Here is a 25,725-nt window from a genome sequence, read left to right as displayed (position 1 = left end):
CCCCTTCTCGCACCTGCACTCCCCCCTCTCGCACCTGCACTCCCTCCTCTCGCCCCCGCACTTCCCCCTCCCAAACCTGCAATTCGACCCTCCCACACTCCCGCCCTCTCGCACACACAGCGCCCCCCCCCCCCCCGTATGGCACACACACTCCCACCGTCTCGCACCTATACTCCCCCCTCTCGCACCCACACTCCCCCCCCTCTCGCACCCACACTCCCCCGCCTCGCGTCCACACTCACCACTCTCTCACCCACTCTCCCCCCACTCTCGCATCCAAACTCCCCCCTCTCGCACCCACCCTCCCCCCGCTTCGCACCAACACTCCCCTCCCGCACCCACACTCCCCCCTCTCGCACCCACACTCCCCGCTCTCGCACCCACACTCCCCCCGCACCCAAACTCCCCCCCCCCGCCGCACCTACCCTCGCCCCCTCGCTCCCAAACTCCCCCCTCGCACCCAAACTTCCCCCTCGCACCCACACTGCCACCTCGCACCCACACTCCCACCACTCACACCCACACTCCCCCCTCGTACCCACACCCCCCCTGCACCCACTCTCCCCTCGCACCCACACTCCCCCCTTCGCACCCACACTGCCCCGTCCCTCGCACCCACACTCCCCCCACCATCGTGCCCATACTCCACTCCTCCCTTACCTGATTACTCCCCGTCCGACTTTACATTTCCCCCCTCATTTCGACTGACCGGCCTCAACTCAACACTTCCAATTTGTAACGCAGTGACCAGCGCCTATCTGGAATTAACTGTCTGAATGTGAGGTGCTCTCCGATTCCATCAGGGACTTCAAGAGAAAATCGATTGTCAAAATGAAAGGAAATATTTGCAGGATTGCGGGGGGAGAGATACATCAAATCCGCCCTGGACTTATCAACTGGACCACCAGTCTCTGAGGGCATAAGGACCTACATCTTATCATACTTATCTGTGGGCATCGTAAAATAGATATCATTCCAGCTCTGTACATGTGCTTTCCCGGGACTGGCAGTGCGTGTTTGAGATAGTGCAGGAAGAGCTTTAGAATGTATCTAACCCCGTGCTGTACCTGTCGTTGGTGTACTTGATGGGGACAGTGTAGAGGGAGTTTGACTCTGTATCTCACACTTTTGGGAACATGAAGAGATCCAGTATTGTCTCTACACAGTAAAGGTTGATGGAGCAGTGCAGAGGCAGTGTACTGTGTCCAATTGATGCTGTACCTACTCCAGGAGAGATGTATAAGGACAGTGTTGCGTTTCTTTTATTCCATAGAAAACCCTGCATTCCACACACAGCCCCGCACTCCACACACCGCCATCCACTCCACAACCCCAAACATCTGTCCGTTATCCCTGCCCTGGGTGTGTTTGCTGGGGAAATTGCAGATGGAGTTTCATGTTTTTTCCTCTATGCTGCACCTGTCCCTGCATATGCAGAAATAACCTGATTCTTATTGCAACCAGGTATTTAGGAACAACAGTGACCGCACTCTCCTTTCACTACCTGCACAGCCACATGACTGAATTGCTCTTATTGTCAATACACATCCAGGTGCATGGATGACCTCATCCCTACGGCGTTTACCTACCAGGTGTATCACCGACTTCATTCTTATTACCAACTGACAAACAAATACATCACTGACCTCACTCTTATTGTCGCTAGTGATTCCCTGCGACACCCACATTATAAAACGAAGAAAGGCAACACAGCAGCAGCGTCACACAAACTGTCTCAAAAACCTTCAGCTCCTTCAATCATGCTGATCCTCGGCTGATATGAACAACATAAAGTTTGAATGCAGAATGTAAGTTTGTTCCTCCACGAATACACTTGGTTTAAATAATTGCTGAACAGAGCATCTATTTCAGGTCAAGCAGAGGTGGCAGTGTGGGAGCATGGTGCTAAATATCAGAATTATCTGACCTCTCAGATACCAGAATTAAAATAAATATATTCGCTGCATGAGAAACATGTATAAAATAATATGCATTAAAAAGTTAATGCTGGTGTTCAGTGACTGGAATTAACATTATTCACCTTGAGATCCCTATAAATGTGCCCCTTCTGTTCTGTACAGTCAGTTGGAGAAAAAGACTTTGAAATGTTTTTCAATTAGATTGTATAAGATCTCCACATGCATTTTCACAAATTCCCTCAATAAATCCCCAGCTGAATTTAACAAGGCAATCCCCACCAAATGAATTATGGTTTTCACTCTGCGTGAGATGTCAGCACCTCCGGGAATGTCATCCCGCTTGGTTAACGCTGACTCACTGTTGCTGGGAGATATTGCAAAGTGTTCTTGTGTTGGATAGGGTCATCTCATTGTCCGAATATTGCAAACCATCACAATAGGGAACGGGTTCTCAATTCTACACAGGACAATTATTTCCCATTTGGAATTGACTGCAATCAGTCTGTCAATCTTATTCACGTTACTGGGGCACTCGACACATACAATAGAAAATGTTTGCAATTAATTCATTCGAATTCGAAAGTTTCTAAACCGCATTTAGCAAAGATCTGAAGGAGTATTTCACAAACTACTACGATGATTTTTACTAGAACACCGGTATCATGAAAGCACGAGTGGCAAATATCAATATCAGTGGGGCTGCCCTGGGATTACTTCATGGCCAGTGATGGAAACATTTTTATACAGAAGATAAGTACTTTTTATCGGCCTGTTTGAATTGGCAGTAAAGCAAGGCCATATAATTTAACCAGTGCTGTCCCTATCCTTGGAAATGTTCAATGGAAGCGCAGTTTCCAATAATCCAATGGCAAATTCAGAAGCATGGTTCTGAATGGGGGTCGAAACAGAGTAAACGCCCTCTTCAGTGAACTATTCAATGGGACACTACAGAGTGAGCTTTGCTCTGTATGTGATCCCGTATGTAACTGTTCTGGGAGTGTTTCAGAGGGCAGTGTCTCGAGGAGATGTATCTGTATTGAACTGTGCTTCACCCAAACCTGGGATTTTTTTCTGGCAATATACAGGGAGGTCAGAACTATATGTATCTCTGTGTACACCTGCGCTCAAGTTCCTGATGGGACAGTGTAGTGAGATATTCTGTGTACCTTACACTGTGCTGCTCCTGCATAGTTCTTTAGAGTTTGGACAGCGTATGCGGACATTTTTTGTGCATCTCGCCCTTGCTACACCTTCACTGGACTTCTTGGTGAAACAGTGTGGATGGTGTTTTCTGGAAATCGCAGCCTGAGCTGCATCTGAACTCACACTTGTTGATGGGGGTGGTGCAGAGGGAATTTTACCATGTGAATGTTTGATGTGCGCAGTCTTGCGGGCTATCAGGTCTGAATTTGGATGTGGGACCATTAATTCTCTGAATTGAACCAGCACGTTACTAGCCACGGGATTGGCGGGCATACAGTTTAGAGGTGCTGTGGGTATGTGGGCAATACGCTGACACTGGAATTCTGTAGCTAACATTGGAGTGTTTAACGGATGGTGCAAATGAAATTTGCTCAGCTGCGCTCTCGCTGCCCGCCTCACTTTCGTTGGCAGACCGAAGAGGCAGATTTACTTTGCATCTAGCCACTGCTGCAAATACCCTGGGAGAGTTTGGTGGACGAGTGTGGAATGATATAACTCCATGTTCTCCCTCTCAACACAACACTCCCCTCAGATTAACACAAACCCCTCACATCAACACATCCCTTCCCCTCCCAATAACACAGTTTCACCTCAAAACGGCCCCCTCAACACAACACACTCCCTCTCTCAAATCAACACTACCCCCTCACCTCAGCACTGAACCCCCTCACCTCAAAACACTCCCCATCATTTTAACCCTCTCCTCACCTCAATTCGCCCCACTCACTGCAACACATCTCCTCTCAGCTGCACACTCCTCCTCTCAGCCAGAGGATGCTGATTTAATGTGCATGGAGACAGAAGCAACATGAAGAAACCTTTGTAACGTAGCGATGAGTGGAATCTGGAATGTACTGTCGGACCGTGAGGTGGAAGCAAATTCCATTGCGGACTCCAACAGGAAATTGAATGGGAAGTTGAAGGGACAATGTTTACAGCGTTAAGGGGAGAGAGAGAGACATCAAATCAGACATTATGAAACAGACTGGAGGAGCAGGCTAGAGCAACAATTGCCGAATTCTTCCCCTATTTCGATATGGATGCTGTAAAATAAACTTTATTCTCCATCTGTCCATGTACTGTAGCTTTCCTGGGAGTTTTTGTTGAGGACAGAGGGAGGTTAACTCTGTATCAAACCCCGTGCTGTACCTGTCTTGAGCGTTTGATGGGGACAGTACAGAGGGAGACTTATTCTGCACCTAAACACGTACTGTCCCTATCCTGGGAGTGTTTGATGAGGACAATGTAGAAGGACGTTTATTATGTATCTACCCTCACTCTCCCGCCCCGTGCTGTAACTGTTCTGGGAGTGGTTGATGGGGACATTGGATAGGGAAATTTATCTAACCCCGTCCTCTCCTCAAATTTGCCATTGACACCTCAATTTAGCGTGGCCAATCTAACTAACTCCCACATCATTGGAGTGTGGGAGGAAACCGGAGCACACAGAGGATTCCCACGCAGACAGGGGAGAACGTGCGAATTCCACACAGACGGTGACCCGAAGCTGGAATCGAACCCGGGTCTTTGGTGCCATGAGGCAGCAGTGCCAACCAGTGTGTTACTGTGCTACCTCTCAACTGAACACATCCCCGCACACCACAGAATACCCCTCTCACCTGCACACTCCCACTTTCACCTCAAGTCTCCCACCTCTCACCTCAACACTCTCCCCCTCTCAGCTGTACACACTGTGCATCTCACCCTCTACTTTACCTGAACTGGAGATTCGTGTTTGGACAGTATCGAGGGAGATATTTTGTGTATCGAGGCCTGTGGTGCATCTACAATTATGGCATTTGATGGGAGATTGCAGAGACAGCTTATCCCTGTAAATGTTTGATGGGTGCAAGCTTGCGGGATATCTCGCCTGAAGATTGCCTGACTAAGTTGAACCTTCACTTTAGCAGCCATAGACAGCCTGGTCATACAGTTAAGATGGGGTGGAAGTGACACTAGACCTCTGTAGCTAACATTGGAGTGTTTGATGGGATGTTGCAGATGATGTTTGCTCTGTGTTTAAGAGCTGTCACCACGCCCTCCGCGCTCTAGGTGGCAGCATGAGGAGACAGATTGACTTCGCACCTAATCCCTGCAGCAAATATTCTGGGAGCGATTGTTGGATCAGTGTGTATTGATATAACATCATGTTGTTCCCCTCTCTTCTGAAAGCTCCCCCCTACATCAACACACTCCCTCTCACCTCAGTACACCACCTATCACCTCAAGTCCCACCATCCACAGCAGCACGCCTCACCTCAACACTGACCTTCTCATCTCAAAATTCCCCTTCAGCTCAACACACTCTCTCTCTCTCTCACCCCACTCGCATCAAAAAAATAGGATTGACCTTGTGAGTTCCTTCAATCTTTCTGACCCTAGACTGTCATCAACAGTATAAAGTTTCACTGCGCTACGTCTGTCTGTTCCTCCATGACTACACTAGTGTTGAATAATTTCAGAATAGAGCATCTATTTCAGGTCAAGCAACCAGTGTGGCGTTGAAGCATGAGGCCAAATATCAGAATTGTCTGTATCAATGTCTGATTTCTCCATGCCCCGTGTTGCATTGATTTGGATGAGAATTTAGGAGGCATGACTAATAAGTTTGCAGGTGGCATCAAGATTGGTGGCACAGTGGACAGTGAAGCAGGGTATCTCGGATTGCAACGGGTTCTTGATCAACTGGGCCAGTGGGCTGACGGATGGCAGATGGAATTTAATTTAGACAAATGCGAGGTGATTCATTTTGGTAGATCGAATCAGGGCAGGATTTACTGAGTTAATCGAAGGGACTTATAGAACACAGAAATCTAGGGTGGGGGTGAGGGAAATACAGACATTGACAGAAAAACAGAGGTGTGGGTTGATGTGAGGTGGTGGGATGAGACGCAGGATCTGGGGGTTGTCCAGTTTGTGGTCAGCGCCCAGCTCCCTGTCTCTGGAGAAAAACCTCAGTCACAGCCCTGTGGGATTCCTGATTTAGAGAAATAAACAACTGAACATGCAAATAAATAACTGTTGGGAGGCTGATTTTAAAAAGTTTCCCCAAGGAATGAGCACAGCTTGTTCCCAGTTTAAAGAGGGGAGTTTATCTCTTTCTGTGACTGAGGTGTTCTCTATTCAAACTCGGAATATACGTGGCGTTCAGTGGCTGGGTGGCAGGATTACACCAGGCATGAGGCTGGGAGAATTATATTTCTCCCCTTTGTCCCGTCCGGATATCGTCAAATTGTTGCACACGGGACCTGGCTGTGCATCAATAACAAAGAACAAAGAACAGTACAGCACAGGAAACAGGCCCTTCGGCCCTCCAATCATGTGCCGCTCCTTGGTCCAACTAGACCAATCGTTTGTATCCATCCATTCCCAGACTGCTCATGTGACTATCCAGGTAAGTCTTAAACGATGTCAGCGTGCCTGCCTCCACCACCCTACTTGGCAGCGCATTCCAGGCCCCCACCACCCTCTGTGTAAAAAACGTCCCTCTGATATCTGAGGTATACTTCGCCCCTCTCACCTTGAGCCCGTGACCCCTCGTGATCGTCACCTCCGACCTGGGAAAAAGCTTCCCACTGTTCACCCTATCTATCCCCTTCACAATCTTGTACACTTCTATTTGATCTCCCCTCATTCTCCGTCTTTCCAGGGAGAACAACCCCAGTTTACCCAATCTCTCCTCATAGCTAAGACCCTCCATACCAGGCAACATCCTGGTAAACCTTCTCTGCACTCTCTCTAACGCCTCCACGTCCTTCTGGTAGTGCGGCGACCAGAACTGGACGCAGTACTCCAAATGTGGCCTAACCAGCGTTCTATACAGCTGTATCATCAGACTCCAGCTTTTATACTCTATACCCCGTCCTATAAAGGCAAGCATACCATATGCCTTCTTCAACACCTTCTCCACCTGTGTTGCCACCTTCAAGGATTTGTGGACTTGCACACCTAGGTCCCTCTGGGTTTCTATACTCCTGATGACTCTGCCATTTATTGTATAACTCCTCCCTACATTATTTCTTCCAAAATGCATCACTTCGCACTTATCCGGATTAAACTCCATCTGCCACCTCTCTGCCCAATTTTCCAGCCTATCTATATCCTGCTGTATTGCCCGACAATGCTCTTCGCTATCCGCAAGTCCAGCCATCTTCGTGTCATCTGCAAACTTGCTGATTACACCAGTTACACCTTCTTCCAAATCATTTATATATATCACAAATAGCAGAGGCCCCAGTACAGAGCCCTGCGGAACACCACTGGTCACAGACCTCCAGCCGGAAAAAGACCCTTCGACCACTACCCTCTGTCTCCTATGGCCAAGCCAGTTCTCCACCCATCTAGCCACTTCTCCTTGTATCCCATGAGCCTTAACCTTCTAAACCAACCTGCCATGTGGGACTGCCTTTCCTGAAATGCAACTTGTAAGCACGCAAATTTAAAATCCAACTGGCTCAGCGACTGTAAAGCACTTGGGAGGGACGAGGGAGGGATGAGATTAAAATGCCCTGTCCCTGGCAATAGCTTGTTTCGAATTCCAGAGTCCTGATTGTGTTTTTAGAAGGGGTGGCGTGAATTGGAGAATTGGTAGGGCAGGGGGTCGATCAGGGGTTTAATATCACTGCCTCTGTCACTACAGCTTTCCGGGCTGGAGAGAATTGTTGTGTTCCACTGGAATGGAGCAAATCCTGCTCTTTGCCCCATGGTTTAATGCAGCCTCTGTGACTAGGCCTCAATTCAAGCCCTAATGCTGCAGAAACAGATGGAGAGAGACAGAGAGAGGGAGAGGAGAAATGAGGCGGATATGAAAACAGCTGGATGTGGTCGGTTAAACTGAGGCTGTTACTGGGAGCGGGGCTTCCATGAGGGATTCACTCTCCATTTTAATTCTGACGTTTGTGTTGGGGGCAGTCTCTTTTTCTCATGCTCTCTCTCAATCTGATTCTCTCTCTCTCTCGATCTGTTTCATTCTACCTCTGTCTGTTGATTCTCTTTTTCTCTCTGCCGCATTATCTCTGTCACTGCCTGTAAACATTTACTTAATAATAAAATATTCGCAACCTATATGCCTGCGATTAGTTTCTACATTGCAGCAATCGTGCAGAAAGAGAGGGGGAGATAGAGAGATCCACTCTGAGAAAGCCCGCACTGAATTTTAAAAATCCCACTATTTTTGGGATCTTCGGATGCAGAGGGTGATTGCAGAACTCCAAAATTACAATAATGAGGTCACATTATATGTCGCACCGGGATGAAGCCTCTGTGATTAGGCCTCAATTCAAGGTCTAATCCCAGGCCCCTCAGGATGCCTGTTACATTTGCTTTATTCCTAAACAGGGTGAGTGTTTAATTGGATGAACTCAATGTTTAATGTAACACAATGTAACAAGTGTAACATCCCAAAGTTTGCAGAATGTAACATTGGTTGGGAGGATGAACCGTGATGAGATGCAGGGATCCTTCAGAATGATCTGGACAGGTTTGGTGAGTGGACAAATCAATGGCAGATGCAGTATAATTTGGATGAATGGGACGTTATTCACTTTGGAAGTGAAAACAAGGCGGCAGACTACTACCTGAAGGGGTGCAAATTGGGAGAGGGGAGTGTGCAGCGGGACCTGGGTGTCCTTGTGCACCAGTCACTGAAGATGAAGATGCACAATGGAGCAGGCGATGAAGACGGCAAATGGCATCTTGACTTTCATTTTGTGAGAGTTTTCGAGAACAGGAGTAGGGATATGTTCTGGCAATTATACAGGGCTTTGGTGAGGCCAATCCGAGAGTATTGTGTGCAGTTTTGGTCTCCTTTTCTGAGGAAGGATGTTCTTGCTCGCAAGCGAGTGCAGTGAAGGTTTCCCAGGCTGATTCTGGGAATGGCGGGACTGATGTGTGAGGAGAGATTGACTAGGTTAGGATTGTTTTAGATGGAATTCAGACAAATGAGGGGATCTCAGAGATTCTTTTAAAATTCCAACAGGACTATAAAGGGCAGATGCAGGGAGGATATCCAGGGGCCAGAGTCTGAGGATTCAGGGTAGACCATTTAGGAAGGAGGTGAGGAGACATTTCTTGAGCCAAAGAGTGGCCAGCCTGTGGAATTCATTACCACAGGAAGTAGCTGGTGCCAAAACACTCTCACCTTTAACCTCTGCCCTTTGGTCAAACCCAGACAAAGATGGTACTGGGCATGCGCTCTCCCCACCGTGCCGCTCACAAAGATGGCGTGCGCGCAGGCGCACGGCCCCGCTGGCAACATGGCGCCCTGAACTCGGGGCAGAAACGAGGGAACAATACTGGGCTGCGGTGGGTGCAAACAGGGAACCGGGGATTTCATTCTCTGAGTTCCCGTTTTACAGAAACCTGGTTATGAATCCTCTCCGCCCACCCGCCGGATCCATCGCTGCCCCGAGTTGCCTTTCCACTAACTACCGACTGGAAATCAAATCAAACCGTCACCCCCATCGCCATTCCCCACACTGCGCATGCGCCACCCTCAGCACCGCCCCGAATTCACTCCGATCGGTTGGAGGACACGCCACTCCCGGTCGTTCCTGCAGCCCCGCCCTCTCTCCTCCTATTGGTGTGGAGCCGCCGTCAATCAGCCAGGCATTGTGACGTTGTGAGATGGTGGGCTTGGCCACAAACTGAGGCTGACTCGCTGATTCTTGGCAGCATTTGGTGTTTGTGAATCAGAGCTAGAGCTGGATGGTCAGTTCCGCTGTGTCCGGGGCTCCGGGGTTCACACTCATTTTCCCAGGACACTCATTACCACTGCAACTTTACAGGAGAAAGTCCCTGCTTCAATCCCCACTGCAAACCTTGTGTTTAAACATTATACAAACTGCAAACATTTACACATGTAATGCAGCAGGAAAATATCAGGCAAGATTTAGCACAGAAAAGTATCAGATCATGAATTTCATCAGTCAAAAGGGTTTAAATATCGACTAAATAGTGAAGGCTTATGAGTTGCAGAAGGACAAAGAGATGGAAGATTCTGGTTAACATCTTTTATTAAATAGCAGGTTCAAGACTCCAGTCTCAACAACTTTAAATCTTTATTCAGAAATATGAAAAGAAAAGGGAGGATGGTTACCAGGCACTGCAGTGCTGTCAGTAAGCATTGTCATTCAGCCCAGCTGCTCCTCTACCTGTCCCTGGAAAGGTGGAGAACTGGGACCAAAGACAGCCCACCCTGTTCACACCGAGAATCCCAGGGTGGGGAACTGGAGCATCCTGTCTCCAAACACGTCCCACCCTGTTCACACTGAGAATCATGATGTGGAGATGCCGGCGTTGGACTGGGGTAAACACTGTAAGAAGTTTAGCAACACCAGGTTAAAGTCCAACAGGTTTATTTGGTAGCAAAAGCCACACAAGCTTTCGGAGCCCCAAGCCCCTTCTTCAGGTGAGTGGGAATTCTGTTCCCAAACAGGGCATATAAGGACACGAACTCAATTTACAGAATAATGGTCAGAATGCGAATACTTACAGCTAATAAAGTCTTTAAGATACAAACAATGTGAGTGGAGAGAGCATCAAGACAGGCTAAAGAGATGTGCATTGTCTCCAGACAGGACAGCCAGTGAGACTCTGCAGGTCCAGGCAAGCTGTGGGGATTACAGATAGTGTGACATGAACCCAATATTCCGGTTGAGGCCGTGCTCATGTGTACGGAACTTGGCTATTAGTTTCTACTCAGCGACTCTGCGTCGTCGTGTGTCGTGAAGGCTGCCTTGGAGAACGCTTACCCGAATATCAGAGGCCGAATGCCCGTGACCGCTGAAGTGCTCCCCAACAGGAAGAGAACAGTCTTGCCTGGTGATTGTCGAGCGGTTTACATTCATCTGTTGTCGCAGCGTCTGCATGGTTTCCCCAATGTACCATGCCTCGTGACATCCTTTCCTGCAGCGTATCAGGTAAACAACGTTGGCCGAGTTGCAAGAGTATGTACCGTGTACCTGGTGGATGGTGTTATCACGTGAGATGATGGCATCTGTGTCCATGATCCGGGACGTCTTACAGAGGTTGCTGTGGCATTGTTGTGTGGTGTCGTGGTCACTGTTCTCCTGAAGGCTGGGTAGTTTGCTGCGGACAATGGTCTGTTTGAGGTTGTGCGGTTGTTAGAAGGCAAGAAGTGGGGGTTTTGGGATGGCCTTGGCGAGATGTTCGTCTTCATCAATGACATGTTGAAGGCTCCGGAGGAGATGCAATAGCTTCTCCGCTCCAGGGAAGTACTGGACGACGAAGGGTACTCTGTCCACTGAGAATCCCAGTCTGGGGAACTGGGACATCCTGTCTCCAAACAAACCCCACCCTGTTCACACTGACAATCCCAGGATAGAGTACTGGGACATCCTGTCTCCCAACACATCCCACTCTGTTCACACTGAGAATGTCAGTATTTGCGTGGGTGCTGCATCTTGAACAGTGTGGACATGAGACTGAGGGTGGAGATAGGGCAATAGTTTGCAAGGATGATGGGGTAACAGTTTTAGTTTTGGCGATGGGATGATGAATGGAAATTTGTTTGTGAGAGGGGCAGTAATTCAGGAGAGAGAACTGTCAACAATAGCAGTGAACATGGGGAGGTTGGGTGTTCAACAGTTTTATGAAAATAGACTCAATGGAGCAGGTGAAGTGTTTCATGGACAAGGTGAACTGATAGCGAAGGAGGGGAGATAGCAGAGAAACTGGAGAAAGATGTGGCGTCAGACAAATGGGATCTTTCCAGACATTTTATCCCTGTGGGCTAGTGGAAGGGAAGGCAGCAGTAGGGACAGCTGATGGGATTGTCTCGATCTTCGTGATAAAGAAGCTCGATCAGCTCCCACCCTTGTTGTTGGAGGTGAGGATGGAGGAGCCAGGGGAGCGGGAGAGCCCTTCAAAAGGAACCAATTGTGTTTGGGATAACATCGAGACTCAACAGTGTGTGCGCAACATAAAGCTGATTTATTTAATTTTGAGCCAGAATATTTGAGCAGACTACCAGTCAGGATCAGCAGAAACAGATCCCAATGAACAAGGTTCAGTCCTGGATGTGATTCACGGGGAAAACCATGTGAACATTCTGGTGTGTCAGCAGGGTGGATTATTCACTGAAACTAATCCCACACTAAGAGCAGGAGAACGGCCTCTCTCCAGTGTCAACTTGCTGGTGCCTCAGTAGTTCAGATAACTGAATGCATCCCTTCCCACTTTTGGAGCAGGTGAATGGTCTCTCTCCAGAGTAAACATGTGGTGTATCACCAGGTTGGATAACTGATTGAATTCCTTTCCCCACTTGGAACAGGTGTATGGCCTCTCCCGGGTGCGAACTCACTGGTTTGTCAGAGGGTGGACTGACTGAGTGAATTCCTTCCCACACTGGGAGTAGGTGCATAGTCTCTCTCCAGTGTGGCACCATCGATGAATTTCTAGCACTGATAGACAATTGAATCCCTTCCCACAATCTTATCGTTTCCATGGCTTTGACCTGTTGTGGCTGTATTTATGTTCTGAAAGGTCAGATAATTGGCTGATTCCTCCTCCACACACAAAACACGTGTACGGTTTCTCCCCACTGTGAACGGTGCATTTTCCTTCCATGTTCAAAATCCAATGATATTCACGTAACGATAAAGTGAGTGGCTCTGTCAGATTCTGATGTGAGGCTGCGTTTCCGTTTCCCGACTACAAATCCTCCCCTCCTGATACCCTGTGAAATTGATCGAGAACAGAAAAAAAAGTATGAAAGAGAAACCACAAAAACACAAAGGCAGGTTGTGAAATTGAGCTGAATGATTATGGTAATTTGTGGGGCTGGCACCAGGAAAAAATGGACATGAAAGCTGCTGGATTGTTGTAAAAACCCAAGTGGGTCACTAATGTCCAGCAGGGAAGGGAACCTGTGACCCGGTCTGAAATTACACAAGATCGGGACTTCGATGGGAGGATGGAGCAAGTGGGCGGGTTAAGACTGGTGGGAGGAGAAGAGATGGCAGAGGAATTTTATGTGTGTACAACCAGATAGAATCTTTCAAACCCTCAGCCTCCGTCATCTAGAACGACCGGATTCGCATGTGGATGTGAAAAAAAGCATCACCTCCAAAGCAGGAACGATCCTAATTGGGCTGCGTTCCAGTCCAGGATTTAAAAATAAATGAACAGTGAAGCCATTGTCTTCAGTTCGCGCTTCAAACTCCACCAACACCAGCCCACTCCCTGGCAACTGTCTGAGGCTGAATCAGAATTTTCACAACACGGGGCGGCACGGTAGCACAGTGGTGCTGCACAGCTCCAGGGACCTGGGTTCGATTCCCGGCTTGGGTCACTGTCTGTGTGGAGTTTGCACATTCTCCTCGTGTCTGCGTGGGTTTCCTCCGGGTGCTCCGGTTTCTTCCCACAGTCCAAAGATGTGCGGGTTAGGTTGATTGGCTATGCTAAAATTGCCCCTTAGTGTCCGTAGGTTAGAGGGATTAGTGGGTAAATATGTAGGGATATGGGGGTAGGGCCTGGGTGGGATTGTGTTCGGTGCAGACTCGATGGGCCGAATGGCCTATTTCTGTGCTGTAGGGTTTCTATGATTCTAATGGTGAAATATTCTCTTTCTAAATCTGACTTTGCACCATATACAGGCTCAAGAGGCCAGGTGACCAACTTCTGTTCGAAGCTCTTATGTTCCTATGTCCATAATACCTTTTTAGTAACTTTGTAACAGTTTGATACATCAGAGGGGATTTAAAATTCGATCAGATTGCTGCAGAACTGGAGTTACATGGAGGCCAGACCAGGTGAGGACAGCGGATTTTTTTCCTAAACCGCATTATTCAACCAGATTAGTTTTTATCAAAAATATCAATCTTTTATCTTTCTCATCATTGGACTTTCAATTTCAGACTGATACTAACTTCAAATTCCACCACATACCATGGCGGGATTTGAACCTGCGTCTCCAGAGCATTGTCCTGGGCCTCACACCAAGGTAGCCTTCCAACCACACATCTGTGCCATCTCCAAGAATGACTTTCCCACTGGTGATGGGACTGAGACCTCACATAAAATACAGTTGATATTGATAACGGATATTGGTAAAATCTTCAAAGCTGGACAAGGACCTTTTTAAAGTCCTGAGTTTATGTCTGTCTGTGATTTCTGAACAAAGGGAAATATCTGGCAGGAGCATGGAAACACACACTTCATCATCCCTGAAGAGACATTGTGATTCCGGACTGTCGAACCATGTGTAACACAATTGTTTTCTGTCATCTCTGCTCTGAAAATATTTCTTTTCTCTGTCCAACATTTGCGTATGAATACAAAGGGTCAATGCTGACACCCTCTTGCTGCGTTTTCATTGTGTCTAAATATACAAATCCTTTGAGTTCAGCCTATCTCAAGGGGTTGGGAAATACGACACCACGTGTGCAGGATTAGTGAAATCAAAAACATATTTCTGTTCATGGAGAGATGGCAATAGGAAAAATCAATGTGGTTTAAATTAACTCCCCTCCTGTTCCTAACAAATCCCACTAACATCGCTCAACATGACCCTACCTCAGCTCCTGTTTCTGAAACTTTCATTCATTCCTTTATTTCCTTGAGACTTGACTGGCCAGCCTCGCTCATTCAACCCATGATAAATTTGAGTTCCAATACTCACTGACCTTCCCAGGCTCTGGTTAAAGAGCAAATCAATGTAAAATTTAATTCTTAATTTCAAATCCCTCATGACACATTTACATTGGGGTTCTGATGAATTGAGTGAATCGCCAGGTTCCAATCTGATGTTTGGTTTGGTTTTTAATACTTATCTTCCAACAGCCTGTGAAAAAAAGAAGTCAACATCGTCACTCCAAGGTGGAAATTGAGAAGAGTCATACATATCTCGTGTTGTGAGTTTTGTGTGTGTGTAAATGCTCCCCATCTAATCCCCTGTAAAAAGAGTTTCCAAAAGCAACCACTGAGAGCCAATATTTTTATTTATCAAACAGTTTACAAATGCAAAATACATCACACTTTCAAATTGCAAACCAGAATACAATACCAATCTGCAATAATAATTTATAGAGATAACACCCAATATAACACAGTATCAATAATAAACATGTCATGTTTAATACAGTAGGACAAGCAACATAGCACAGTAACACATAGCGAGTATGCATTGCGAGTATGCACAATGGGCGTTCCAATAATGCAAACAAGCCAGAGGGACTATAAACCAGCAAGCAAAAATATGGACACAATACCGACAGCTCCTTTATCCAATAACAAAATACTCCCTTACAATAAGAAAGGGCTTCATTGTAAGTTACCTACAACTTTCCAGGGCTTTGCCCTCCATATTTTCCTCTTCCGAGGGTTTCACCTCAGGGGCACTTCTCTCGGGATTGCACATTCCGAGGCTGCAAATCCAGGGGTTATACCATGACATAATAAATCAACAACTTATATCAACACGATACAGCATGTAATAAACCCCTCTTAACACAATCACAAACATCGCTTGTTGCAATAAAATTACCATTGTGAGTTATCTGCAAACCTCCAGAGTTTCACCCTTCGGAGATTCACCTTCAATATTTTCGCCTGCTGGATTAGCTTGCCTCTAACCAAGGGGTCACTCTGTCCAGTGGTTATATTATCCAACGGGTACACCATCCGGGCTACAGACAATCCACAATGATAAATCATAAAACAACAACTAATATTAACACAATCCCGACATGACAATATGCCCTCCTTGATGCGGTAACAAATAACTCTATTACACTGAAAAATAACATTATGAATCATCTGCAACCCTCCAGGGCCTACCTTTTCGGGCTTTCCCTTTCAGGGAGGAACAACCCGCCAGAGGTACACTGTCCGAGGGTTACACCTTACTGTACGGGGGTTACACCGTATGGATCTTTGGCTGGGGTGGGGGTGGGGGGGCCTCTGGGGATTTTTGCCTGGGTACAAACTTCGGGATTTTCCCTGGGATGGTGAGGGGGGTGGGGGGGAAGGGCATTCCGGGGTTAATCTGTCTGGGGCTTCACCTTCCTGATGTTTGCCTTGCTGGAGGTTACATCCTCTGTGGTTACTCCGTCCGGGGCAGGGGTGGGCGGGGTGGGGGGGGGGGGGGTGGGGGGGCGAGTGGGATCGCCCTCCTGGGCCCAAATAGTACAAAAATCAGAAGGTAAGAAACAGCAACACCTTAGTTAGGCCGCACTTGTAATATAGTGTTCAATTCTGGTCACCACACTACCAGAAGGATGTGGAGGCTTTGGAGAGGGTACAGAAAAGATTTACCAGGATGTTGCCTGGTATGGAGGGCATTAACTATGCGGAGAGGTTGGAGAAACTTGATTTGTTCTCACTGAAGCGATGGAGGTTGACGGGAGACCTGATAGAAGTCTACAAGATTATGAGAGGCAAGGACCTCAAAGGTAATAATTTCTGGACAACTGCGAGTGCCACGTGCTAGTGCGAGTAGGAATACGAAGATTAGACAGATGAGTGCCTGGCTTGACAGCTGGTGCAGGGAGCAGTTTTTTAACATTTGTGGATCATTGGGATCTCTTCTGGCGAAGAAATGAACTTTTCAAGAGGGGCGGCTCATACCTGAACTGGAGGGTGCCTAATATCCTGGCAGGGAGATCTGCTGGAGCCTCTCGGGAGGCCTTATAATGAATTATAATATAACTAGTATGGCAGGGGAGTGGGGGCCAAAACAGGAGGAAGACTGAAGAGAAGGTTGCGGACAGCACATAAGTTAAAGTGAGCACATTAAATAGTGAAGGCAGTGTCAGTAATCCCAGTACCAAACAGATCAGGCAAAAGCACGACAGAGAGGAAGGGAAGTCCAGATTAAACTGCATTAATTTCAATGCAAGAGGCCTGACGGCAAGGCAGATGAACTCAGGGCATGGATGTGTACATGGGGCTGGGATATTATAGATCAGACTGAAACATGGCTGAGGGAGGGACAGAACTTGTAGCTCAATTCCAGGGTCCAGGTGCTACGGGAAAGGTAGAACAAACGGTTTGAGAGAGGTGGAGTTGCACTTTTGATTACGTAAAACATCACGGCAGTGGTGAAAGAAGATATATGCAAGGGTTCGTACACTGAATCTGTGTGGGTGGAACTGAGAAGTAAGAAGGGGGAAATAACTTTGGAAGGGTTGTACCAAAGGCCCCAAAATGCCAGCGGGATATCGAGGACCAAAATATGTAAGAAGATTACAAATAGCTCCAAGAAAAATAGGGTGGTAATAGTGGGGGATTTTAACTTTCCAAGCTTTGACTGGGACAGCCATGGTATTAGAGGCTTGGATGGACAGAAATGTATTGAGTATATTTTTAGGAAGAATTTCTCATTCAGGATGTGGATGGCCCGACTAGAGAGGGGGCGAAACGTGACCCCCTCTTGGGAAATAAGGAAAGGCTTTTGATAGAAATGTTCGTGAGGGATCACTTTGCGACCAGTGACCAGAATTCCATTAGTTTTAAGATAGCTGTGGAGAATGATAGGTCTGGCCCAAAAGTTTAAATTCTAAATTGGGGCAAGGCCAATTTGGATGGTATCAGGCAGGAATTTTCAACAGTTAATTTGGGAAGTCTGTGGGAAGGCAAAGGGATGTCTGGTAAATGGGAAGCTTTCAAAAGTGTGTTAACCAGAGCTCAGGGTAAGCACATTCCTCTTCGAGTGAAGGGCAACGCTAGTAGAAGTAGGAACCCAGGATGACGCGAGACGTTGAGCCCCTGGTCAAGAAGAAGAAGGAGGCACATGACATGCATAGGCTGATGAGATCAATTAAATCCCTTGAAGTGTGAACAGGGTGCAGTAGAGTTAAGAGAGAAATCATGAGGGCATAAAGGGGACACGAGATTCTTTTGGCAGATAAGGTAAAGGAGAATCCAAAAAGTTTCTACAAATACATAAAGGGCAACAGAGTAACTAGGGAGAGAGTAGGACTTCTGAATAATCAACAAGGTCTTATATGTGCAGATCCACAGAGATGGGTGAGGTCCTAAATGAATATTTCTCATCAGTGTTCACTATTGAGAAAAGCATGGATGTTAGGGAACATGGGGAAATAAATAGCGATATCTTGAGGAGCGCACATATTACAGAGAAAGAGGAGCTGGAATTCTTAAAGCAAATTAAGATAGATAAATTGCCAGGACCTGATGAAGTGTATCCCTGGACGCTGAGATTTGCTGTTATTTCGACCAAAATGGATGACCTCACATTTACCAACATTGGGAGTCTAGGAAGGAAATTGCGGGTCCCCTAGCAGAGATATTTGAATATTCGAAAGTCAGAGCTCAGGTGTCTGAAGATTGAAGGGTGGCAAATGTTGTGCCTTTGTTTAAGAAGAGCTGCAGGGAAAAGCCTTGGAACGACAGGCCGGTGAGCCTCATATCTGTAGTGGGTAAGTTGTTCGAACATATTTTGAGTGCACATAACAACTTAAGAACTAGGAGCAGAAGTAGGCCATTTTGCCCCCTTGAGCCTGCTCCGCCATTCAATAAGATCATGGCTGATCTTTTTGTGGACTCAGTTCCACTTACCCGCCCGCTCACCATAACCCTTAATTCCTTTACTGTTCAAAAATGTATCTATCCTTGCCTGAAAAGCATTCAGTGAGGTAGCCTCAATTGCTTCACTGGGCAGGGAATTCCACAGATTCACAACCTTTTGTGTGAAGAAGTTCCTCCTCAACTCAGTCCTAAATCTGCTTCCCCTTATTTTGAGGCTATGCCCCCTAGCTCTAGTTTCACCCTCCAGTGGAAACAACTGCCCTGCTTCTATCTTATCTATTCCCTTCATAATCTTATATGTTTTAATAAGATCTGCCTTCATTCTTCTGAATTCCATTGAGTATAGCCCCAGTCTACTCAGTCTCTCCTCATAAGCCAACCATCTCAACTCCGGAATCAACCTAGTGAATCTCCTCTGCACCTCCTCCAGTGCCAGTATCCTTTCTCAAGTAAGGAGACCAACACTGTGCACAGTACTCCAAGTGTGGCCTCACCAGCACCTTATACAGCTGCAACATAACCACGCTATTTATAAACTCCATCCTTCTTGCAATGAAGGACAAAATTCAATTTGCCTTCTTAATTACCTGCTGCACGTGCAAACCAATTCCTTGTGATTCTTTCACAAGGACACCAAGGTTCCACTGCACAGCAACATGCTGCAATGTTTTTACCATTTAATGAATACATTTTGCTGTTATTTCGACCAAAATGGATGACCTCACATTTACCAACATTGTACTCCATCTGCCAAACCCTCGCCCACTCACTTAGACTATCTCTATCGCGTTGCATAATTTCAGCGTCCTCTGCACACTTTGGGCTCTGCCACTCATCTTAGTGTCATCTGCGAATTTTGACGGACTACACTTAGTCCCCAAATCCAAATTATACATGTAAAATAGTAAACAATTGCGCTCCCAACACTGATCCAAGAGGTACACCACTACTCACTGATCGCCAACCAGTAAAACATCCATTTACCCCCACTCTTTGCTTTCTGTTAGTTAACCAATCCTCTATCCATTCTAATACATTATATTTAACACTGAGCACCTTTATCTCATGCAGCAGTCTTTGGTGCGGCACCTTGTGAAATGCCTTCTGGAAATCCAGATACACCACACCCAAAGGTTACCATTGTCCACTGTGCACATAATGGTCTAAAAGAATTCCACTAAATTAGTCAAACATGACCTGCCCTTCATGAACCCATGCTGCGTCTTACCAATGGGCCAAGTTATGTCCAGATGTCTCGCTATTTCTTGCTTGATGATAGATTCAAGCGTTTTCCCTACGACAAAAATTAAGCTAACCAGCCTATAGTTACCCGCCTTTTATCTACCTCTTTTTTCAAACAGTGGCAACACATTTGCTGTTTTCCAATCAGCGGGAAGTACCCCAGGGTCCAGCGAATGTTGGTAAATTACCACTGGTGCATTTGCCATTTCCCCCGCCATCTCTTTTCGTACCCTGGGATGCATTCCATCAGGGCCAGGAGACATATCTACCTTTAGCCCCATTAGCTTGCCCAACACTACCTCTTTCGTGAGAATGATAGTTTCTAGGTCGTCACCTGCATAGCCTTCCTGTCATCAATGTTTATAATGACAGGAGAGACAGGATTTACAGACATTTCGAGACAGAAGGACGGATTCGGGACAGTCAGCATGGCTTTGTGAGTGGAAAACCATGTCTCACAAATTTCGTCGAATTTCTTTGAAAGGGTGATTATTGTTATTCATTCGTGGGTTGTGGATGTGTACCCCACTCGCTATTTCTGTTTTTCATTGTCTCTATATATCTCCCTCAGACTCACTGAATATGTTTTTATTACGTTGACATCTTTTGCTCCTTGCTCTGTCCATTATTTCGCTGTCGTGTGTAACCGAGCTTCACTGGATTGATTTCTGCGTTTCTCCTGCGAGAAGAGAAGCAGTGGGATGAGTCTGTTTGCTCTGGAGTTTAGAATAATCAGAGGTGATCTTATTGAAAAGTCTGAAACTGGGAAACAGTTAGACAGTGTAAATGTTGAGTTCCCTCCACCCCTGGCTAAATTATTAAGAACAAAGAAAAATAAGGTGAATGATGGAAGAGGAGTTTGGAATATTTGGGAAAGGTGAAGCTAAGAATTGGAAGATGTGAATAACGTAATTAATAATTGAGAGGAATGGATCGGAACTTTGGGGATTCTGTCGGTGGATTCATTGTAAACTTTGAAATCAGAACAAGCTGAGACACCAGGTGGAAAAACCGTATTTGTCTCTATGCATTTTAGGTTATGGAAAGCAATGTAGCACATGTGCCCGGCTAGCTCAGTCGGTAGAGCATGATACTCTTAATCTCAGGGTCGTGGGTTCGAGCCCCACGTTGGGTGTTATTGCTTTTAAACTTTGCCTCTTTCCTGGGTGAATTCCAGATCTCCGTCCTTCCAGAAGTGTCACCGCTCAAACTGAGTCTTTCTCCTTTCTCACAGTTGTGGATTTGTGACTGAAAACTGTCTCCAGTTCACTGGAAGGCGGGGAGTTGAGCGCTGAACTCAGCGAGAGGTTTTGTTCTCATTTATTATGAGATTTAAACCCAGATCTGCGAGATTGTGTCAGTGGGAACAATAATCATCTCCATTGTAATTCAATCACACCAGCCTTCCATCCGATCAAACGACCGCTTGTTTTTTCCTCCTCTCCCTCTCTATTTTCCTTGACTCTGTCCTTGTTTGTCAACCATTAAATCACTATTTTCTTCCAGTTAAGGTCAGCAACCTGAATCATTCACTCTCTTTCCCTCTCCACAGAAGCTGTTGAAGCCGATGAGTGCTTCCAACATTTTCTGTTTTGAGGTGGGATTCGCAGCAACTAAAATTCCTTGTTTTGGATCACAGTGGATCACGTGTCTCTGACTGAATCTTACCTGTTTGAACAGTTGAAAGGCTGAGGTTTTAAATAATAAGACACTGGAATATATCACCCTGTTTCACATGAAATGAAACAAAATGAGAATTAATCATTTCTTAAAATGCTGCTAATGCAATATATAGTTCTTTGTCAATGCCAGCATTTGTTGTCAATCCCTATTTCCCTCTGAACTGAGTATTTTGCTGGGCCATTTCAGAGGGCAGTTAAGAGTCAATCACATTGCCTTTTCTCTGGAGTCCCATGGAGGCCAGAAAGGAGAAGGATGGCAGATTTCCTTCTGCAAGATGTGTTTTCATGACAATCAGAAAACAAAGCTTCATTACTGAGACTAGCTGTCACTTCCGTTTCAGTTCGAGACTGTGGTGGGATCGTGACCTGTGAGCCTGGGCCACAGGATTCATACTCCACTGATTTTACCACTATGTCACCATTTTCCCGGAAGAGTGTAAGTTTAAATGCTTCACATGGAATCAAACCACTTAATTTCACATTGAAAACAATCATTTAAAGCAGTGCACTGTGGAAATCAGTGTCGTCCACTCAGGATACAGGGCAATTGACGAGATATCTATTGCTTTAATTCAAAGACAGAAAAATGTGGTGAATCCTCAGCGTGAGTGGTGAAGGAGCTGCGCTCCGAAAGCTCGTGATTTCAAACAAACCTGTTGCACTGTAACCTGGTGTTGTGCGAATTCTTACCGGGTACTGAAGGGCATTTCATTTACAATTCGCAAAAAGATTACTTTTATAAAATTAACAGCTTTCAGCAAATCGCACCGCAATCACATTGCCGACGGTGCAGTGAGTTACTCTCCTGGCCTCATTGTATCAGCCCCAGAGGACGATTTCTCAAGAACACAAAAGGCTCAGCGATAAAAAGGTCGGTGGCTTCATTCATCAATGATTACCCTCGAGCACGTGACCTTTCTCCCAATTCTCACACGCACTCACAAGCACACAATTGCTCAATAATGCTCAGGTCACCTCAATTTCCGTGTTGGTTTCGTTGGTAGAATTCACTGCTTTCACTGCAATGGTCTGGGTTCGATTCGCGGTTAGGGAATGATGATTCATTGCTCTCGTGCAACGCATGAATCAAGGAGAAAACGGGAGCGATACTTGTGGCAGTTTGAACAGGAAGAAGGAAAAATCTGCCCCATTCCACAATCCTGTCAATTACCCACAACAATTCATATTTACATGAGGAAGTCTTACAACACCGGTTCTATTTGGAGTCAGAAGCTTTCGGGGCGCTGATAAAATAAAGCAAATTGATTTTATTATCGGAGCAAATGAACCTGTTGGACTTTAACATAATGCTGTGAGACTTCTTATTGTGCCCACTCCTGTCCAACCCGGTATCTCGACATCATATTTACATTGCAATTGCTGGTACCAATTGTCAGAATGAGTGAGTTACCTTCTACTGCACTAAATTTCACTGTAGCTCACCACATTCAAAGAGTAATGTTTGTTATAAACCTTATTGTGGTAAATCTGTTGAAAAACTTCAGCTTATCACTGCTCTGCTTTCATCACACTGGAAGCTAATGTGAAAAGATTAATAATTTCAAAGCTGAACAACGTGCACAAGACTAGAAGGAGAATGCGACTGTGAATAATTGGCACTGTGCATATTCCTGTATCCAGTCTATGGGAGAACCAGGAGAATGAAACCCTGGTGGTCCAGTGCTTAGGATTTGGCGCTTTCAGGGTCATAGGTCGGCTTCGATATGCCAAGATTTAAAGTTTTTGCTAATCTATTTCACAAACCTGAGTTGTTTCCTGATCGAAAACAGCTCTGTCAGAAGCAGTGGAGTTAGATCTATATTTGTGTCCGAATTGGTAATGTCACATGGGCAACAGTTCAAGAACAAACACAGATTGTGAAGGACAGTGATAGGCTGCAAAGCGCTGCCAATAGAGATGGGGATACAAGGTCAAATCTGTATGACAATGGGGTAGATTGTATCGATTAGATTGACACAAACATCTCCTAGACCTGGATCCAAATCTCAGCCAAATCACAAGAAAGCATCTCGCTAACTTAAACGCTGAGCTCTCCGACTTCACTCAGAAACTCTGAGACAAAGCGGGATGCAGTCTGACCACTGGATCCCCCTCCACCACTTAATAAGATTATGCTGGATCCCGAGCACTAGTTTACAGCTGAGGGGGCATAGCTCAGTGGTAGAGCGTTTGACTGCAGATCAAACGGCCTTCGGTTCAAATCCGAATGCCCCCTTCCTTGTCTAATTGTTAACTTAGTTTCAATTGTGCCTGTTTTTCTTTGGCTGCAAAGCGCATTGTGACGTCCACCAACCCTGAAAGGCGTTACATAAATACAAATCGGTCTTTCATAAATTACCTTCAATCCCTATTATTTGGTTACTGACAATCGTCAGTGGAAACAGTTTGTCCCTTTCTGCTCTATCAAACGGCTCTTTCCCATGTTGGGAGAAGCGGGAAACCACTAAATCGCTGCAACCACTGTGGGGAATGAAGTCGTCAAAGGGGCTTGCATAGTATTGTAAACGATGTGGTCATGTTGTAGTTCTCGACTATGTTTTGATAAAGAGAATTGGGGTTGGATATATACAGCACTCGCTGACACCCTAATATAGTGTGTCTTCATCTCAGTGGCGGGATTCGTTATTGCGTTCGACTTTAAGCAAATGGTTTGTAGCTCAGTACCATCCAGAGGCGGTGGTTGTACTTTCATTTTTCCCATAAGCATTCACTGTCACGCAGTTCCGGCTTGTGAACCGAGGCAACAATAAAAATATTTCTCAAGTGTTGCCGCTCGACTGTTGTCAGGTGTTGTCAACGTTATTTATTTAATGAATATTCATATCATACATATCACATGGTTTAATATATATTCATTTCAAATATGCAATTAAAGTTAAGAATTAGAGTCTTGGTTGGATGTGTTTGTGTGTCAGTTCTCCGATGAGTCCTCATCTGAGACTGGCAAACAATCTCAGTATTCTGTAGGTTCAATAAGATTGCCTCTCAGTCTTCCAAACTCCAGGGAATTTCAGCCCAATTTACACAGCCTCACATCCCAGGAGAACTCTCTCATCACAGGAACCTACCAAGTGGACCGTCTCCAATGGAAGGGTAGCCTTTTTCTGAAAAAAGCATTGTGGATATCAGAACTGCACCGAATATTTCACACTTGCTCCCAACAAAACCCTGTATAAATGTAGGTTGGTGTTTTTATTCTTATACAGCAATCTGTTGGCAATAAAGACCAAAATGTCATTTCCCTTCCTATTGTTTGCTGCACCACCACGCTATCTTCCTGCGTTCCTTGTACAAACACACCCAAATCTCTCAAGATAAACGCTTATATTAGGAAGGACAATGGCCTTCTGGTATTATCGCGAGATTATTTATCCAGAAACTCATCCAATTTTACGGGGCCCCGCTTTTGAATCCTGCCACGGCACGTTGTGCAATTTGTATTCAATTAAAACTATCTGGAATTAAGAATCTACTGATGACCATGAAACCATTGTCGATTGTCGGAAAAATAAACATGGAGTTCGGTAATGTGCTTTAGGGAAGGAAATCTGCCGTCCTTTACCCGGCCTGGCCTACATTGATTCCAGAGCTGCAGCAAAGTGGTTGACTCCAAACTGTCCCAGGGCAACCAGGATGGGCAATAAATGCTGGCCAGCCAGCGACGCCCATTTTTAATGAATTAAGACAGAACTAGGTCATCTTTCCAAACATTGTCTGCTCTTTCTCCGTTTATGAACAAGAGAATATCTTTTTGGGCAACATGATGGCACTGCTGCCTCACAGCGCCAGAGACCCGGTTTTGATTCCCGGCATTGGTTACTGTCTGTGCAGAGTCTGCATGTTTTCCCCGTGTTGCGTGGGTTTCCTGCGGGGGCTCCTTCCTACTCCCACAGAGTGAAAGATGTGCTGGTTAGGTGCATTTGCCATGCTAAATTCGCTGTCAATTTAACCGAGAAGGTCCCGGTTCTGCCGACGAGGGATTTGTCACAGAAGCTTCATTACAGTATTAATGTAAGCTTAACTGTGCCACTAATAAAGAGAAACCTTTCAATTGTCCAACACTATACCCGATGTGCTCCAACCACTGAGCAATGGAGCCAATTCCTGCGCCTAGTGCGGGGTTAGTGCATCATCATCAGTGGAGCGAA

At 46.0% G+C, this 25,725-nt stretch overlaps 1 protein-coding gene and 2 non-coding genes across 3 annotated transcripts in view; all 3 read left to right on the top strand.

Annotated features, from left to right (window-relative positions):
* The window catches only part of LOC144483173 (uncharacterized), a 950,558-nt gene that overhangs the window by 526,872 nt on the left and 397,961 nt on the right, over nt 1-25,725 (top strand).
* Nucleotides 20,937-21,009, top strand: trnak-cuu (transfer RNA lysine (anticodon CUU)). Its single transcript has one exon. It is a non-coding gene; the product is annotated as a tRNA-Lys (tRNA).
* trnac-gca (transfer RNA cysteine (anticodon GCA)) lies at nt 23,721-23,792 on the top strand. Its single transcript has one exon. It is a non-coding gene; the product is annotated as a tRNA-Cys (tRNA).

This window comes from Mustelus asterias, unplaced genomic scaffold (assembly GCF_964213995.1).
Source record: "Mustelus asterias unplaced genomic scaffold, sMusAst1.hap1.1 HAP1_SCAFFOLD_47, whole genome shotgun sequence".
Lineage (NCBI taxonomy): Eukaryota > Metazoa > Chordata > Chondrichthyes > Carcharhiniformes > Triakidae > Mustelus > Mustelus asterias.
Note: the sequence above shows the minus strand (reverse complement) of the source record. Positions and strands in the feature narration are given on the sequence as shown.